Source organism: Callorhinus ursinus, unplaced genomic scaffold (genome assembly GCF_003265705.2).
Source record: "Callorhinus ursinus isolate GAN/ISIS: 27379988/994484 unplaced genomic scaffold, GSC_fseal_2.0 scaffold2289, whole genome shotgun sequence".
NCBI lineage: Eukaryota > Metazoa > Chordata > Mammalia > Carnivora > Otariidae > Callorhinus > Callorhinus ursinus.
In genome coordinates this window covers 1-6,869 of record NW_027399343.1, presented here as the reverse complement: position 1 = coordinate 6,869, position 6,869 = coordinate 1, and the positions used below count along the sequence as shown (strand labels likewise).

Sequence of the window (6,869 nt, the reverse complement as noted above, 5' to 3'; positions counted from 1 at the left end):
CACACACCCTAAACTAGCAGGTGCCATGTGCTCAAGAGGATCTATCACCTGAGTTAATACAACCACCAACAGACCTAAATACAAGATGTGTCCGCCTCCCCAGAGGATTTCTTACGCCCCGTGCAGGAAAGATACGACAACGGGGAATCCCGCTACTGTCCTCCATCACCACCATTGCAGCCAGTGTGTTCTGGGTACGGGATTCACACTGTGCACTCGAAGGGAATTGAGTGTAGGTCCTCCTGAAGGCAGACGCTGATGCACAGACAGAACTGTGAAAGGTTTATTTGGGGGATACCAGGAGAGACAGAGCACAGGGGACAGGATGGGCAGGGACAGCATTCAGGACATTAGGCTGATCTGACAATTTTCTAAATTTATACACACACAGCCTGGTTGTAATTGCTCAGGGAGGTCTTCAAATTTCAAATGTAGTGTCCTGTAAGGCAAATAGATTTGGGTTAGTACACTGTGACCTTCTGTTTTCCTAAATGCATTTGCTTCCTATACTCTATTTGAGACCTTGAATGGACACCTGAGTGTGTGGCTGCCTCCACTAGTCTATATGTAATAGAAAACAATTGTCTTCACATCCCAGGTATAGATCTCTGAATGTACAGGTTCTTCTAATGATCTTTTACTTCATTCTTAGCTAGGGCCTAAAACTTTTTAGAAAATAAAGAGGGGTCTTTGCCTTATTTTTGAAATCAGGATTGGCAAACTCTGGGCTGAGGTGTTATACTCTCAGTGTAATGGTGTGTACTGAAGTGAATATCTTTTCATACTCATCTGCATGGAGCTATTTTCATTTAAACAGTGAGAAGGGGGCATGGCCAACAGCCCAGATGTTTTACATATTCTTTTTCTTTTTTTCCGACAAGGAGACAGAGACAGAGAAAGGGCAAAGTTCTGCACGAACGGGGAGGGTGGCGGGAGAGAGAAAATCCTAGGTAGGCTCCACACTCAACGCCGAGCAAGACTTGGGGCTCGATCTCAGAACCTTGAGATCATGACCTGAGCAGAAATCAAGAGTCTGATCCTTAACCCACTGAGCCATCCAGGGGCCCCTGCAGATTCTTCATGTACTTCAACTCCTATTCTACTAATCACCTCAGAAACCAATATACTCCCCTTTCACAGATAACAAAGCTGAGGCTCTAAGTAGACCCCACTGGGAGCTGGCATCTGGGCTGAGAAATCAGGCACACGGGTAAATCCGCAGGATGCTGTGACGACGTTCAGGGAGATGAAAAGTGCAGCCAGAGTGGTGACTCAGAGGCAGAGGCGTAGTGACAGGGATCCAGCTAGGGTGGATCCTGGTCAATCCTGAATTCCCCACGAAGATTCTGGCTCAGGCTGAAGGCCAAGGCAGCCACTCTGCTGATCTCGGTCCCGTCTTCACTTTTTCTCACTGGGGCCCACAAACTCAGGCAGACGAGAATCCCCAAAGGAACCAAGTTAAATTTCCCAAATCTCCACCACATTCTGTCACCCAGTTCAGAACCTTCAGAAATCCAGCGGAAACTACAATCTTTATAGAATATGAAGGAACAGCTTTATGGCAACAGTGACGTTCTAGTACAAATAACTGCATTATCCACACTGTGTGACGGACACAGGAAGCAACTCGGTGTGGATCTCACGGTGTCCTCACACTCACTGCTCAGGCTCCTCGCCTGCCAGGAACAGCCCACGCTCTACCCGAGAGAGTCCCATCCACTCCCCTGAGCACCTCCATCCTTCTCATCCACAACCTCCTGTTTCTAGTGACTCATGGCTCCCTCTCTTGTCCTTCAGATCCATCGCTGGTGCTTCCCTTTTACGGAACACAACATCTATGTTGTTTAACGCATGTGTCCCTCCCTGTTCTCAGACACGTTAAATTTATAACCTTCAGAGTAGGAGTCATCCCCGACGGACCCTGAGAAACAAACTGAGGGTTCTAGAGGGGAGGGTGGTGGAGGGATGCGTTAGCCTGGTGATGGGTATTAAGCAGGGCACGTCCTGAGTGGAGCACTGGGTATTATGCACAAACAATGAACAATGGAACATTATATCCAAAACTACTGATGTCATGTATGGTGATTAACATAACAATACAAAATTAAGAAAAAAAAGAGTAGGCGTCATCCTTCCCGGAGCATGGAATATTGTCTCTGTAGAGTGTGCGTGCACATACCCGCTATGCCCAGCTTTCAGAGAAGAGGGGCTCTCCTTCACCACAACGGGAACTGCCAACCACCTCAGTATGAGTAAAAGACAAAGCGCATCAAATGTATCTCCTGAGCAACCTGAAGAATGTTATCATGTTCACTCTCCCATAACATAAGAGGCCTGCATGCAGGACTGCTATTCCTTATGGAGGATGCCCCAGCGTCTGTATCTGACCCGCGTCAGAGCAAAGACAGAAGACCATCCCATTGGAAGTGACTCAGCAACATTCCAACACACCGTCTACACCTGCCTAGAGCATCTGCCACTGCTTGTCATTCTCATCACCCTTTCCGGACAAGAGGGTTTCCCACAAGTATCCACTGACTGGCGAGGACAAGGAACAGCCCCTTACCCTAACGATTAATCAAGGGACAATAGCCCTGCTTCGGGTGTTTATATAACTAAGGAAATGACAGCTCAAACTCAACACGCTGCAAACAAAGTGAGAGGTGTGTATCATCCCTCTCAGACAACAAATGTGGACTCTGGACGTGCACGATGGTAAGAAATATATGTCTCCATTGGGTAAGAAAGACACTTCCTTTGCAACAACGGCACCTCCCCCACTGCTCCTTGCATGGAAATAGCCACCAGAACACATGTATGTCCTGAGAATCTTCAGGATGTTAAAACGTGCCTAGCCAGGATTCCCCTTGTAATGTCAAGGCTTCAGCAAAACTCTGTGTTTCTTCTACCGACACAACCCTAAGGTGATGATCTGGAAACAGAGAAGCCTGTAGGCTCTGAATGAAGACTTAGCATTTTGAAAGGTAAATGACACCACACACAGATCCTAGGACAAACCCAACAGATACAAGTTCAGGACAGGGTGCTGCCCAGACAGGAACAGGATTCCAGAAATGATTACACCTACAAACAGCCACAGTATTTACTGGTCCTTCTGCGGGACCTTTCTGGGCGGGGTGCCGCTGTTGTCCCCTTGAGCGCCACAGGTTTCTGAATATGACTGAAGCCCTAGAAGGGATGGAGGTGGATTCAGACTGGCCTTGACCATGCAGGATGTAAGCCAACGGTCTACACCTGCCCCACCCTATTCCACTCTCTCCCACTCCCATGTCTCATCCAGATGCAGAGAGTTTCTCACAGGTCTCCTCTTACCCCTATGGACAAAGGAGAAGAGCAATCCCTCACCCCTGAGGATTTGACCACTCCACCCAGGGACAGATGGTTTCATAACTATTCAATAACACTGGACAACTGAGGCCTCTAGAAAAAGAGGGAAGGGAAGGTTGCACTCCATCCATCCCAGAGCCCAAACCATTGTGTCTGTGCTATGCACCTGGGCAATGCTTTCAGGTTTGTCTTTTGCAAAATGTCACTTTTCGTCTCCATGGCAGACACCTGGTGCCCAGTTCTGTAGGATGAAACAAGACAGTCCATGAAATGGACGTCCACAGAAAGCTGAGGAATGTTAGTATGTCCTCACTCAGGTCTATCCTTGCATCCCAAAGCCTTGTGGTACCTCCTCTACATCTTCTCCACTGACAGAAGTACTTAAACTAGGAATATACTTTGTGACTCATGTCAGCCAATTCAGATCATCTTACCACGTGTTGGAGGAATGAGCTGTGGGTGAGGCCCCCCACTCCGCCCATGTGGAGGAGGCTGAGGTAGCCCATAGCCAGTGAAGCCTGGTAAACACCGCCCCATGTGGTAGGACATATGGGGGGGCCTTGGAGCACGAGGAAACCCTCTCACATCCGTACCGACCTGCAGAACAGAGGACAAAATATTCGGCTGAGACAGCCAAAAGTTGCAACACCAAGAGATGAAACCCAAAGAGCAAGCTCTCAGCATTGGGCTCCTTCTGCAATACCACGTTCCAGAAGAGCCCCATCGTGCTAGAAAACTTTATCCCTCTCAGTTGGTACCAACTATAATAAGGCAGGGAGCAGAGGAATAGATGTTACAGGAATAACCTACTGTCACCAAACATCACTACCCGTCTGCCAATGTTCACTACCAAGAAGTAGTGTCTTAAAAGGTGAAAAGGGATCATTGGATACGAGTAAAGCAGCATACTCCAGACACGGAGGCATCGACATCCTGGGCAACACTTGATCGTTCCTCTTCAACCACCGTAGATTTGGGTTTGTTAAGAAGTTACAGAATGTGATGAAACTGAATGCCCTTTCTCCACAAGGAATCCGAGCCACTCCAGCTGAATCCTTTGCCTGCCAAGCCCCTGACTGTCCCCACCTGCCTCACTTCCGGACAAAGCGATCTTCTACTCTCTGCAGTTTCTGTCCAAGGCCACAAAGACCCTGGAGGAATGAGGGGCCTGTGGTCTGACAGGGGGCCTGGAAAAGGGTTTTCTGAGAGGAACATGATAACAATAGACCTGATTTACGTGCAGCAACTGTGTTTATCTTAAAACAAACTCTTCGGAAATTTCCGCACACTGAGTTCCAGATCAATTTTGTCCAATGCAAATTAAGATGGGAAGGCTAAATAAGAGAATTCGCAAAAGTGTATATGCCTTCTGACGGACAACTCCAGAGCGTGTGATGACAGAAGAAACCAGCTCTCACAGTGACAGAGGACCAAAATGACTGCTCCTAGAAGCCCAACGGAAGGGCTTGTGAGGCACTGGTCACGCAGCTAATCACTGACATCCCCCCTTCGGAACGCGTGTGCCAGTCCACCCAACAGCTTTGGAAATTCAAAAACAGTTGTAGAAAGGGTAACAAGTAGAGGGATTCTGCACAGCATTTTTACCAGCAGAAGTAAAACATGGATGACTTATGAAACTTGCCCTATCTAAGAACATTCCAACCTGCCAAACAGACATTATAAAATGGAGAAGCGTTTCCCCTAGTTTCCAGTTGTGAGGATTACCAGAGACCTTGTCACAGGTGAATCATCTAACCCCAACATGAACACTACCCCAATCGCACCTGATCGTAACCTACTGACTCGGAGTCAGGCCGGCCAGAGACTTCACCTTGGAGTGAGGTGTCATCCTCCTCGAGTTAACTCCCTCCATTGGCATTGTGGGCGGGCAGGGGTGGATGGAAACAGACACACACACACGCACCCACAATGAGCACCCTGCCATCCTGCACCTCTAAGCACCTGTGGCTTTGGAGGGTGCCACTGAAGGTGATGATCTGTAATGGAGAAGCCTGTCAGCCCCTGAGTGAACTGCTTGCATTTTGAAAGGGAAACGACACCACAGACCAACTGCAGGCCCCACCCAACAGACACAAGGCCAGGACTGGGTGCAGTTCAGTAAGGGAAGTTTGCGGAACACCTGGAAAAGGCCAAACGAGGTACCTTGCCCAGCCCTGGACCTCTGTGAGGCTCAGTGTCCCTGTTCCTCATGGGAGCCCCAGCAGCTTCAGCGTCAGACCAAGGCCTAGAACCGATGGAGGTGGATGCAGACCGGCATTGACTGTGCAGAATTCAAACCAACGTTCCAAACCTGCTGCGTTCACATTCCGTTCTCTCCCACTCTCGCGTCCCTTCTCAGACATAGAGCATTTCCCACATGTTTCTGCTGGTGCCTGCATACAAGGGGAAGCCCTGTCCTTCCCCCTCAAAGAAGGGCCCACAGCCCTCCATGTTGCTTCGGGTGTTTTCATAGCTAAGGAAAAAACAGTCCGGGCTCAACCAGCTAAAAATGAACTGGGCTGGGGCACTGGTTGGCTCAGTCCGCTAAGTGTCTGCCTTTGACTCAGGTCATGATCCCGGGATCCTGGGATTGAGCCCTGCGTCAGGCACCCTGCTCTTCAGAGAGCCTGCTTCTCCCTCTCCCTCTGCCTGCTGCTCTGCATACCTGTGCTCTCTCTCTATATCTCTGTCAAAGAAATAAACAAAATGTTTAAAAAAAAATGAACTGAGCAGTATGCTTCATCCCTCAACAGCCCAAAATGTGGTCCCTGGAAATAGCCTGGCTGAAAAAGGTTATGTAGGACATTCTGTAAAATGTCTTTCTCTCTCTACAAGAGACACCTGTTACCCAGATCAAAATGGAAAAATTACAAACCCCCACAATGTAATAATAGTGTAGAAACTGATGAATCTTGGAATGTCTTTAGCCAGGGAAACCCCTGCAATACAAACGCCTAGGGCACCAATTCTACATCTTCTCCAAAGTTTCCTCGTGGAGAAAGATGGATATGCTTTGCAAGTCAAGACCTGCTGTTCAGATCACTTTACCAAATGCAGGAGGTGGAGGTGGTCGGTGAGGTTCATGAGGCCAGCAGGGTGCAGGCTGTGAACGTGGCCCATAGTACAGGAATGGTGATGAGGTAGGATCCCCGGGGCAAGACCCGCAGGGTGGTCCTAGGAAATGACAAAGCCCCTGTGCATCCATACAGACATACACACACAAAATAAACTATAGGCTGAGATGAGACACAAAAGTAACACCACCAACAAAAGCTGAAACCCAAAGAAACAGGTCTCAGCACCTGAAACATTCCCCACTACCACATTCCAGGACAGGAACATCTGTGCCAGAGGTTACCTATCTCCTGCGTCCCACCTATGCCCTGGGGTGAACAGATGCCATGCGGATAAACTACTGTCACCACATGTCAATATATGTCTGCAACTCTACAGAGGCACGGAATCTGCCCCAAAGCCTTGGCAGAGTTAATACCAAACAAATAAAAGGGTCTATTAGAGAT

General features: G+C 48.6%; 1 long non-coding RNA gene across 1 annotated transcript; it reads right to left on the bottom strand.

The window, feature by feature from the left end:
* Positions 1-269: 269 nt before the first annotated feature.
* LOC112818415 (uncharacterized) lies at positions 270-3,981 on the bottom strand. Its single transcript, XR_003206577.2, has 3 exons — positions 3,783-3,981; positions 3,108-3,189; positions 270-439 (listed from the first exon to the last, which is right to left on the bottom strand). It is a non-coding gene; the product is annotated as an uncharacterized lncRNA (long non-coding RNA).
* Between the last annotated feature and the right edge of the window lie 2,888 nt (positions 3,982-6,869).